The 12,437-nt window shown below is 40.4% G+C and overlaps 1 pseudogene; it reads left to right on the top strand.

The window, feature by feature from the left end:
• The window catches only part of LOC102813939, a 33,779-nt pseudogene extending 26,291 nt beyond the window's left edge, over nt 1-7,488 (top strand).
• Nucleotides 7,489-12,437: the final 4,949 nt, after the last annotated feature.

The following is a 12,437-nucleotide window of genomic DNA, read 5'->3' as shown; positions in this document are numbered from 1 at the left end:
GCATGGGGTCACTATGAGTTGGTTCCGACTCAATGGCACCTGACAACAACAACAAAACAACAACAAATGTTTTGCTTTGTTTGTGTACATAAAAAAGGGGGGGTAGGGATAGAGGTAAATACTGTTAACTGATAGTTAATAGCTATATAGTTATGGAGGGGATTATAATCACAGCAATGAAACATAGTATGATTTGTTGAATGTAAAACTGATAATCTGCCCTGTAAACCTTCACTCAATTCACAATAAAAACTAAAAAAACCCAAAAAACCACACACACAACGATTCCTTGTTATATGACAGTCTCATGCATCTTAGGATATGTCAGTAGCATATGTTATATGCCAGTAGCACCAATTTATGATAACCAAAGTATCTCTGGATATTGCCACATGTCCCCTGGGTGGCAAAATCACCTCTGGTTGAAAACACTGATTTAGAGTCTAAAGGAAATGTTAAAAACTAATATTCTATATCAAATTGATAATAGTCCCTCTAAATTGTGAATGAGAAGTTTAGGGGGTAGTGAGTCTAAGTTAGTGATCAGAGCCATTGGGGACAGTGATACAAGGTGAAGTTCAATGTTACTGAACTGCTCATGTAGAAATTGCTGAGTGTGTGAATGTTCTACCGTTTATACTATGTATATTTTCACCAAAATGTTTTTTAAAAAGAGTCCTACACTCACCAAATATAAAAACACATGATCAAATCTACCAATATGCTTGGAATTCTATGCTGAGAGCTGCATTTTTTTTTAACCTAAAGGAACTCTGGTAGTGTAGTGGTTACAAATCGGGCTGCGAACCGCAAGGTGAGTAGTTTGAAACTACCAGCTGCTCCGCGGGAGAAAGATGAGGCTTTCTGCTTCCATAAAGATTTACAGCCCCGGAAACCCTGCTCAGGGTTGCTATGGGTCGACTCGACGGCACTTAACAACAAAGCTTACTTTAAAACATATTCACCTCAGGGAAGCCACCTATTGAGTTGTTATATAGATCATTAACTTTTGGAAGGATTTAAATTATCTGATTACCTTTCAACAGATAATTATAATTTCAGTTTAGAAGAGGCAATGGTTTGGAGACTGAGGTAGTGAGGACAGAGATGGAAAGGAGGCTGCAGGGAGGGCTTTGGGACGGCCAGGTAAAACTGAAAGGTGATGGGTGTGGAGGGGAAAATTGGGCTCTTTAGAAGCACCGCAAACAAATGCAATTCAAGGAAGCACAACAGAGTCTAACTGGTGAACAATGATCTAATTTTCTAGTTTTTTTTTTTTTAAAGAAGTGCTATAGAGTGGCAGCAGCGATGGGCTCAAGCGTAGCAATGATTGTGAGGTTGACGCAGGACCGGGCAGTGTTATGTTCTCTTGTGCATACGATCGCTATGAGTAGAACCAACTTGACAGCACTTAACAACAACTACAGAGAGGACAGAATATAGTGTATATGCCATCAAGTCATTTCCAACTCACAGGCTGAATGTGACAGTGTAGAACTGCCCCCGCCGGGTTTTGTAAAAGGCCATACATGATATGGCACTGTAGGATAAGCACTGGACTGTGAACCACAAGATTGGCAGTTCAAACTCACCAGCTGCTCCTTGGAAACCCTTTTCAGGGTCGCTATGAGTCTAGCTTACTGGACGGCACTTAACAGCAATCATCAGATCTTTCTCCTGGGGAGTCATCTTTCAGTTAGCAGCCAAATGTTTAACCATTCGTACCACCAAGGTTTCCTTAAGAATGTTGTTTTTAAGTGTCATCAAGTTGGTTTTGCCTCATAGTGACCCTGAGGAGTGGCTGGTGTGTTTGAACCTCCAACCTCTCAGTTCAGTGCTTATCCTACAGCACCACACGAGAACCCCTCTTTAAGAACGCTGTTGTTGTTAAGTACTGTTGAGTTAGTTCTGACCCATATAGTAACCCTGTATAGAATTTCTGAAAGTGACTGGTGAACTTGAACCACCGATCTTGTGGTTCAAACCAACTTTGCAGTCCAGCGCATTAACCCACAGCGCCACACCAGGACTCCTCTTTAAGAATATAGTAAACCAAAATCCCACTGCCATCTAGTTAATCCCAACTCATAGCAACCCTATAATGCAAGATAAAACTGCCCCTTAGGCTTTCCAAGACTAGAGACGTACATTGTCACATCTTTCTTCTGTGGAGCAAATTGGTGGATTCTAACCTTCAACCTTTCAGTTAGCAACCAAGTGCTTAACCAATTGCTGTACCACTATATTAATACGGTCCTTGTGGAAGTCAGAATGTCAGCAGTACAAACCCACCAGTCACTCCTTGGAAATCTTTTCTACAAGGTCGCTATGAGTTGGGACGGACTTGATGGCACTCAACAACAGCAACAACAACAATTATATTATAGGAGTCCTGGTATGGCATTGTAAGGTAAGCATTGGACTGATAACCACAAGATTAGCAGTTCAAACCCACCAGCACTCCTAGGAAACGCTATGTAGGATCATTATGGGTTGGAGTTGACTCAACTGCACTTGTTGTTGTTGTTATGTATCGTAGAGTAGGTTCTGACTCATAGCGACCTTGTACAAGGTTTCCGAGGCTGTAAATCTTTATGTGAGCAGAACGTCTCATCTTTCTCCCGCAGAGCAGCTGGTAGTTTCGAACTGCTGACCTTAAGGTTCACAGCCCGATTCGTAACCACTACGCTACCAGAGCTCCTTCAACTGCACTTACACAACTGTATTATCATTTGAACAAAACTCTCACATACTTTCAAGAAAATCACTACCACATTTCCATGTTAACTTGAACACTTGCAGCTGCTTATAAATCAGAAAATACCCAATAGAAGAAGAATTCTTTTTTATTAAAACTAATTTCAGACATATTGCCCCTAGTCTGTAACTGAATATAGTTACTTGAGTAAAAGAGATTAGATCTGGAAGAAATGGTCATGATTCTTTCACTTTTCTACATATTGCATTAAAAAGGATTCTATTATTACAATGCAAATCCTTTGATGTTTGCCTATATATGTAGAATAAAGTACACAGTCACTCTAATTTTATATATTATATAAATGCATATTATCATATATTTTGCCAAGTGTGTTATGACATTAGGACATTATATCATTTGATATTTTCAGTCTTTGAAATACGTCATAACATCATAACATGTGAATCAGCTTCAAAAAGTTATGAAAATGTGTGTGTGTGTGTGTGTGTCCAAAGGCCTCAAGGCATGGAAGTTTAGTGTTGGTTATAGAATATGCAGGACCCATTGCAAAATGAAATCTTCAGTAAATTATTATAAGTAAACATGCAAAGATCTGAAGTTAGAACTAAAAGGAAGAATATGTTCAGCATTTCTCAAGCTGAAAGAACTGAAGAAAAGTCTGCATCAGGGTTGTATTCTTGCACCGCACTTATTCAATCTGTATGCTGAGCAAATAATCTGAGAAATTGGATTATATGAAGAACATGGCAACCATATTGGAGGAAGACTCATTAACAACTTGCTATATACAAATGATACAATTTTGTTTGCTGAAAACGAAGAGAACTTAAAATACTTACGGATGAAGATCGAAGACTACAGCCTTCCTTATGGGTTACACCTCAGTATAAATAAAACAAAAATCCACACAATTGGACCAATAAGTGACTGGGAAAACATTGAAAGTTGTCAAGGATTTCATTTTTCTGGATCCACAATCAATACCCTTGGAAATAGTAAAATAGTAGTCAAGAAATCAAACAAGGTATTGCATTGTACAAACCAACTGCAAAAGAGCTCTTTAAAGTGTTTAAAAAAAAAAAGCACAAAGATGTCATTTTGAGGACTAAGGGGTACCTGACCCAAGCCATGGTGTTGTCAACCATCTCAGATGCACGCAAAAGCTGGACAATGAAGAAGGAAGACTGAGGAGAATTGATATATTTGAACTGTGGTGCTGGTGAAGAATATTACATATCCCACAGACTGCCAAAAGAACAAACAAATATGTTGGAAGAAGTACAGACAGAATGCTCCTTAAAATAACGATGGTGAGACTTTGGACATGTTATCAAGAGAGTAGGTCCCTGGGGAAGGATATCATGCTTGGTAAAGTAGAGGGTCAATGAAACTGAGGAAGACCCTCAGCAAGATAGACTGACACAGGAAAGTTCTCTCAGTTCTCCTACAGCAAGGTTTGGAGTTGGTGAGAATGAGAACAGACGGCTGGTTCTGGATCAGGGGTCACTGTGACCTCCTGACCTCTGGGTCAGGACTGGCCTCCCCTACCATGCTCCGCTCTAATACCCGCTGGGCTGGCCCCAGCCCAGAAGAAGGAGCAGTGAAGTAAAGAGGAAATTTCTTAAGGCACAACGTGCACTTCACAGGATCAGAGTAGCTGCTCCAGCTATCAAGAGCCCCTTTTGAGGTGTGATGTGTGAAAGGACTTGGAGGTTGCTATAGGTGGAGTTCTTCAGGCTGAACAGCAAATTAAAGATAAACTTGGAGAGTTCAAAGCTCAGATTCACAGCTGCATAAGCCACTGCCTGGAATGCCTTAGAAGTCGTGAGGTATGGTTGTATGAACAGCTTGACCTCATCTATCAACGTAAAGAAGAGACACTGCTACAGCAGGCCCAGGAGCGCTACTGATTATTGTGACAGTTCAATTGTCTTATTTATCAACTGAAATGCTCCCAAAACAAAGATCTAGCCATTCAAGTCTCTGTGTGCCTGGAGAGACTAGGCAGTTTGACTCTCAAATCAGAAGATTCAACTGTCCTGGTCTCTGAAGCAGACACAACTGCTTTGCATCAGACCATCACTACTTTTGGGCCCCTCAAGACCATGCAAGTTCCTGAGCACCTGATGCCTCATGCTAATCCATCAAGTATTGAACACTTCTTAGAGAAGAACGGTTAGGTTGCATCATCCAGCACTACAGCTATCCCTTCCTCAAAGCACACTTGCCAGTAGTCATCAGCACCAATCCCCAGCACCAGTCCCCAAGACTGGCTCTCCCAAAAGCAGACTAGAGTCTACAGTTTCTTCAGTCATGTCTGCGGCAACTTAAAGGACTTAGAAAACTGGCTTCTCAAGAGTTAGCAAGAATGGCTAGAAGAACAGAAGATCCTTCTTGAAAGAAAGACCTACAGGAAAAATATAAAACAACATAGGCAGACCGACTGTTACTACAAGAACAAGCAACTTGCTTGCCCAGGAGACATCAAGGCAAGTGGTCGGGTCCCCTCAGTGCAAACCCCCTTCCAAGACTAAGACTTAACGGGAATACACACTCTGATTGGTGACCACAGTCGTCACTGATAAGTGGAAGTGAAGGGAAAACAGCAATGAAGCTGCAAGCTAAGCCCTACAATGTTCAATAGACTCCTGTGAACCCAGGTGGAGACCTGGTTGGCCAGCAGTATGGCAAGACCTGGGGACTCTTGGGCCCAGAGTCAGTGACATAGCCACAGAGGACTAGAATGGAGAGTGAAGCGTCTAGTTGATAAGAAGAGAGGGCATATGCATAAGAACACCCACACTTGCAGATAATACCCACTTGACCTGGCTTCAATGACTGGATGATCAGAGTTCAACCAGATGAAAAAAGAAGAGGAAAAAAAGAGTAATCTGATACAATTAGATGAACTTGACCTACACCTATGGATGCAGTAGCTCAAAAGAGGGAACAAATCCTTATAGCAAGGATCATTCCCACCCCTTCCATACACAGAGTAGACAGGGATAGGCAACTTGGACATTGCTACTCAAAATAGGGGGCAGGGGGCTACAAAGGCAAGAAGTGACTAGCTTACAAGCTTTCAAGAGGGAACCTAGATACAGAGGGTGTGAAGGAAGGTAGAATCTCCACTGAGTAGTATCCAATCTGTCTAGGCAAGGTTGATGAACTGAAATGTGGATGGGTCTCTTGTGATATAATAGTGAATAATTGTTATCAGGACTGCTTGTGAGGGTTGGAAATGTAAAGGTAGAAATTTTGTAGCAAGGAGGGGAGTGATTAACTTTTCAGCCTAGGAGCAGAGGTCCCTGGAACCATCAAGGGAGAAGAGCAGAGAGTGGGACCCTACCCAGAGAAGCAGTAATGCCTGAGATGGAGGCAGAGACAATGACATGGAGAGATGGAGTAGTTGGGGACTTTAGACACAGAGAGGGAGAGGGGCAGTGTGCTGACGACCGGGGGGGCAGACTTGTAGTATATGATATACTATAGGATGAATGTAAAATTAATGTTCTCCCATGTAAATGATCACATAATTCACAATGAAACATTAAAAAAAAAAAAAGAGTTAACAAGAAGTTCCTGAAAAACCAAGTCACCAAAAGTGTAACAGGCCTTCTTCTAGCAGCTCTTTCTTCATTGAAGTTGAACAGGTTGGAGATCTGGAATTTCTTGATCAAGATGAGGTGGGCCTTCCTAATTAGTTGTGGACTCCCCAGGAGACTCATGAACTGGAGAAGACTGAAAATGGCAGCTGTGAAACTAGTGAAAAGTGTAAGGTCTTGTTCCTGGGTTTCCAGGAGTCCTATAATGAAAGTGATTGGCTTGCCAAGCCTGATGCCTGTAGCAACTTCCAAGACAACCAGCCTAAAGGTGTGGCAATTGAAAACCTGGGCAATCTGAAGTGCCTAAAGGACCACTTGGAGTTAAGAATCCATTGTCCACTCCTAACCTGGTTACCATGGATTGGCTTGTCCAGAGTCATCAAGAACCATATAAAGTAGAGGAAGTATGCAGAGCCAATGGGCCCTGCACAAGCTTTTCTGAGTGTCCATGTGTGATGAAAATTGTGAGAAGGAAGCTCTGTGTACGTGGCTCCTGAAAAAAGAAGGAAAGAATAAAAATTGGATGCCGGTGGATTGAAAGTCTGCGCTTGAGAAGTTTAAAGATTCAAAACAGAGGCAGTAGAACAAATTTTGGCACCAAAGGTCATGGCTCCTTCTAGAATTGCTGATTTCTTTCAAGTCATAGGAACAGTTCCTTGTCAGGTGACTCACCAGACCATCATGCAATGAAGGAATTCCCAAGGAAGTGCCTGGTACTGGGGACAGAGCTGGCAAACAAAGCTTATATGCCCCATGGCTACTTCCTTGTGTGCCTTTAATACAGCTCACTGGGTTTTGCTAATAAAGAACACAAGACATCTCAGCTAGGTATCCTCTGGAGAAGACAAATGGCTACTTTGTAAGAAGGCCCAGGACATATTACTAAATGCAGCCCTACAGGAGAAATGGATTCCTGGCATGGTGATGTAGGATAAGCACTGGAATGCAACAACTTACACAAATTTACCTGTTTAAATTTACCAGCTGCTCCTCGGAAACCCGGTACAGGGTCATTATGAGTCGTAATCGACTTGACAGCACTTCACAACAACAACAGGAGGAATATTACTTCACCCCAAATTGCTATGGCCAATTTGTGGCCTCTTTGCCTATATGCAGCTTAAAGAAAAGTGGGTATATCAAACTCCTCTAGCGATATGAAGACTGGAATGGAAGAAACAAGCACCTTCTCTAAAGATGAACTGAGCAGCCACACCTTGCCAAATCATTGTTTCTGAATCTGACCAGCCAGCTTACTTCCTTTCCTTTGAACTAGTGAAGAAAATCAAGTCATCAAATTAGAAGTTACCCTGTAAAGGAAAAAGACTGTTAAATTAATGTTGTGGAGACTCTATTCCTTCTTACAGAAGTATTACTTAATGTACACCTCATTATTATCACAGCCTCATGGTGGATAGGTCTTTTTCATAAGCTTCCATGACTCCTTAGATTGAGTTATTGGTTGGTTTGGTTGGTTATGTGCCATGGAGTCAGTTCCAACTCATAGCAACCCTGCATACAGTTTCCGAAGCTTTAGATCTTTACAGAAGCAGAAAGTCTCATCTTTCTTCTGCAGAACCACCGGTAGTTTCGAACTGCTGACCTTGAGGTTAATAGCCTGACTCGTCACCACTACACTATGTTGTTGTTGTTAAGTACCATGGAGTTGGTTCCGACTCATAGTAACCCTGCACAGGGTTTCCGAGGCTGTAAATCTTTATGGAAGCAGAAAGTCTTATCTTTCTCCCGCGGAATAGCTGGTAGTTTCGAACTGCCAACCTTGGGGTTAGCAGCCCGATTTGTAACCACTACAGAAGTACATTAAAGCACTGTAGTTTTCAAAATGAATTCTTTATGTAATCCAGGGTGTTGATTGTATTACAGAGGTAGGAACTTTCTTAGCCTCTTGATTAGCCTTCTATAGATAATTCCCTTGCTATGGGTTTCCTTCCATTAGTTGTCTGATAGAATTATTCTGTTTAATTATTATATATTAACATGTGTGTTTCACACAATTTAGTTTAACTTTTTTTCCCCAACCAAAATGTCTGTTAGTAATATTGGTGATTTCTGACATTAATTATAAAGCTTAGTTAGCTTACATGCCAATTTGATTATTCTTTTGAAGGAAATTCAACTACTGCAGATTATTTTTTTGGAGAGAGAGAAGCCTGTTTATTCGATTTTGCAAAACTGGATATCAGACCCAGCAGATACGGGCAGACATGGGCAGACATGAGGCATGGCCAGCTTGCAAAGAGTTTTATTCCCCTGTCTCAGAAAAAGCCCTCCTCCAGTTCACCTTTTACTGGGTACCATGGAGTTTGCCATCTTCTCCTAAATGTCGCCTACTAGTCCTTACGGGGAACATTCTCATTCAAAGTAGTTTCCCCTTTCCCCATTAACTTCTCTTATTTCCTTGATTGGTGTATTCCTTTTTTTTTTTTAATTAAAAAGTTTCTATTGTGAATTGAGTGAAAGTATACAGAGCAGATCATCAGTTTTACATTAAACAAATCATATGCTTTGTTTCATAGCTATGATTACATTCCCCTCCATGTACCATCAGTTAACAGTATTTCTCTCTAGTCATTTTAGCACACCCCCCCCCTTTTCTTTTAAACACTCAGGCATATATAATAATTTAAACCACCAAAGGGCACATTCTGCAAGCCTGTCTCCTGGCCACCAGCTCTCAGTCCCTCTAATTCCATGAATTTAGAGTCCTCAGCTGCTCCCTTTCTCCATGTCCCCATCTCTGCCTCCATCTCTGGTGTCGTTGTTTCTCTGGATAGGGTCTCACATTCTGCTTGTGTTCCTCTTCCTTGATGGTCCTAGGGTCATTTGTTTCTGGACTGTAAGATTAACTACTCCCTCGTTTTTGTTACAAAACTTCTACCTTTTGCAATTGTGACAGTTGCAATTAGTCATGATAACAATTACTCACTATTGAATCATAAGAATCTTATCCCCATCTCTTTTTACCAGACCCGTCTAGACAAGATGAAAACTATTCAGTGAGGATTCATCTTTCCCTGCACACTTTTAAACAATACTCCCTCTTGAAAACTTATAAACCAGTCACTCTGTGCCTTTATCACCTCCTCATTTTAGGTAGCCAATGTCCAAGTTGCCCGTCCCTAACTACCCTGTATACAGAGGGGATAGCATTGATACTTGATGTTATCCCTCTCTGTTGGTATTTTGAGCTACTACATCCATGAGTATAGGTCAAGTTAATCAAATTGTAGCAATTTATCCTCATTTCCTTTATCAAAAAAAAAAATTTTTTTTTTTTTTTAATCTTCCTCTAGTCGAGTTCTGGTTATCAATCCATCGAGGCTAGGTCAAATGAGTACTATCTGCAAGTATGGGTGTTCTTGTGCATCTCCTCTCACTTCATATCAGCTGGATGCTTCACTCTCAGCTCTAGCCCTCTGTGGCTATGTCCCTGTCCATGGGTTCAGATGTCCCCTGGTCTCACCACGCTTTAGACCAACCAGCCCTTCCTCTTCTCTCTCTCATCTCCAGGTCAATGGGAGTCTATGAAACAGGTTGAACACAGCCCATTTCTTCACTGTTTCCTTTCCTCCTCTTCCACTCACCAATACACCAGTGTGGTCACCAGCAAGCTTACGTACCTGCTCACGTTCCCTTTGAGTTTCAGTTTTAGTAGGGAGTTTGTCCTGAAGGGATTTGAATGCTTGCCTTGATGACTTCCTGGTGAACAACTTGCTTATTCTTGTAGTAGCTAATCATACTGCCATTTGTGTTTTAGGTTTTTCCTGCTGATCTTTGAAGATACATCTTCTGTCACTCTAGCTGTTCCAACCTGATTACTGCAGATTCTTTATTGCTAATGTTATTAAAGTATCCATACTCTTTTTGAAGGCACTTAACAACAACAATTGTTTCAAGACCACATTCAGTGCAGTCCTAGCCACTTGCCAAAATTTCTGCAGACTTACAGATAAAAGAGCCTCAGTGCTGACTAATCAAAAAGCAAAAGTTGACTTGTTGGAAATTATATTCGAACTATTTACTTAGGGATTATTGGTGCATCCTGAGTAAATAAATGGAAGATGAGGTGGACACATGGTGCTTTTAACTAAGGATACATTAAATGTCCTTACTATAAGCATGTTGTTGTTCTTAAGCATCATTGAGTTGGTTCTGGCTCATAGCAAACCTGTATAGGATTTCAAGGAGTGACTGTTGAGTTTGAATTGCCTACCTTGCAGTTCGAATCATGCTTATCCTACAGCACCATACATTATCTACACCTCGAAATACAAGTATAACACGGTAAAAATTTCATAACAGGGCATTTCTAACATCTGTGTCTTGGCGTGTTTATTGAAGCTTTATAGAACTATTGATGTTTTCCTCATCCTTAAAGTCATGTCCATACTTAAAAGTTTCTCTCTAGGATAACATTTGACCATAAGGTCAGTGGTTCAAACTCAACTGCTGCTCCTCGAAACTCTATAAGGGGTCTCTATGAGTAGGAACCCACTTGACGGCACTTAACAACAACAACAACAACAACAACGATGTTTTCAAATTCTCTTGAAATGAGCTATCTTAACTGCTTTCCAGGGTATCAAACTATTAATCCACCTAACTGCTCATATATTCTTGAGAATAGTTTTAAAGTTTGTAATGTGGTGAACTCAAAAGACCTTTGTGGAAAACTTCAGTCCCACAGCTTCACTATAATTCTTTGGGCCAAAGCTGAAAAGAGCCTCATGTTCCCCCGAAACAACATTTATAACTACACTAATAAGGATGCCCTGGTGTGGCGCTGTGGTTAATGTGCCGGACTGCGAAGTTGGTTTGAACCACAAGGTCAGTGGTTCAAACTCCTCAGAAACCCTATATAGGGGTTGCTATGGGTCGGAACCGACTCAACGTACTTAACAACAACAATAAAGGTGTTGGATTAAAAAAAAACTAGAGAAGCATTTCTTATATTTTAGGCTGAAGAAAATGTTGTTGTTTTCTTTTGTGAGATGTAAGAACTGTGTACTCCTAAATTTACATTAATCATTGTACTAACATGTAGAACATTCTATTGCGCTGATGCATTTTACACCTCTCTCTATTAAAACCATAACCGCTATCTTTGTCGCATGAATTTGTAAAACTAGCTCATCACAAAATATACTAGCACATTAAAAAATGATAGCCTTTGGTAAGAAGTACAGCTGAGAGAAACAACTTGAATATATAAACATTCTGTTTTTATATTAACTAAAATAAAAAGTATAGTTCATAAATCATAGAAAAAAAAAAAAAAAAAGATCCACACAGTGGCTGCAATGACTGTGAGATGGCGCCAAGCACGGCCGTGCAGTGTTTCTTTCAGTATATACGGCGTCGTGGCTGTGAGGCAGAACTGATTCCACTGCACCTGCACAATGAAATGCAGGGGTTCTTGTTCAAAGAGCTGGGAACAAAATGCTGCTAACAACACTACTCAAAAAAGCTTTTACCTTTAAAATTATTTCATTACTTATAAAGCATAATGAGGTGTATTAGTGATACATTAGTCACAATATAAACATACGAATTGCAGAAAAAACAAAAATTGGTGCCATAATTTCCTATAAGAATCGTTGTGTAAAGCAATTGGTTAACACACTGGCTGCTCACCAAAGGGTTGGAGGTTCAAGTCCACCAGAGGTACCTCAGAAGGAAGGCCTGGTGATCTGCTTCTCAAAATGAAACCACTGAAAACCCTATGGAAAACAGATTGACTCTGACACACATGAAGTACCCAGGAGTCAAAATCAAGGACTCTATGGCACCTGGTTTTGGTTTGGTTAATTTGATATAACACAATAGTACTTTTTAAATGTAATTTCTTAATTGACCTTAAAATTTTTCTGACTTGCTTTTTTCAAACATCATTTCATGGGTCATCAAAATTTATGCTTTTAGCAACTTCATTTTCAGTAGACACACTTGAAAGCAATGCTAGTCACTCTTGGAAAATTCAAGATCGTAAGTAATTTTTTATTACGAGAAGGAGCTTTCTGCTGATATAACTATTACTAAGAGTATTTATGGGCTATGACAACATTGGAATACATTTCTTTTTTTTTTTT

This window comes from Chrysochloris asiatica, unplaced genomic scaffold (genome assembly GCF_000296735.1).
Source record: "Chrysochloris asiatica unplaced genomic scaffold, ChrAsi1.0 scaffold00079, whole genome shotgun sequence".
NCBI lineage: Eukaryota > Metazoa > Chordata > Mammalia > Afrosoricida > Chrysochloridae > Chrysochloris > Chrysochloris asiatica.
The sequence above is the reverse complement of the archived record's forward strand: the minus strand, read 5'-3'. Positions and strand labels throughout refer to the sequence as shown.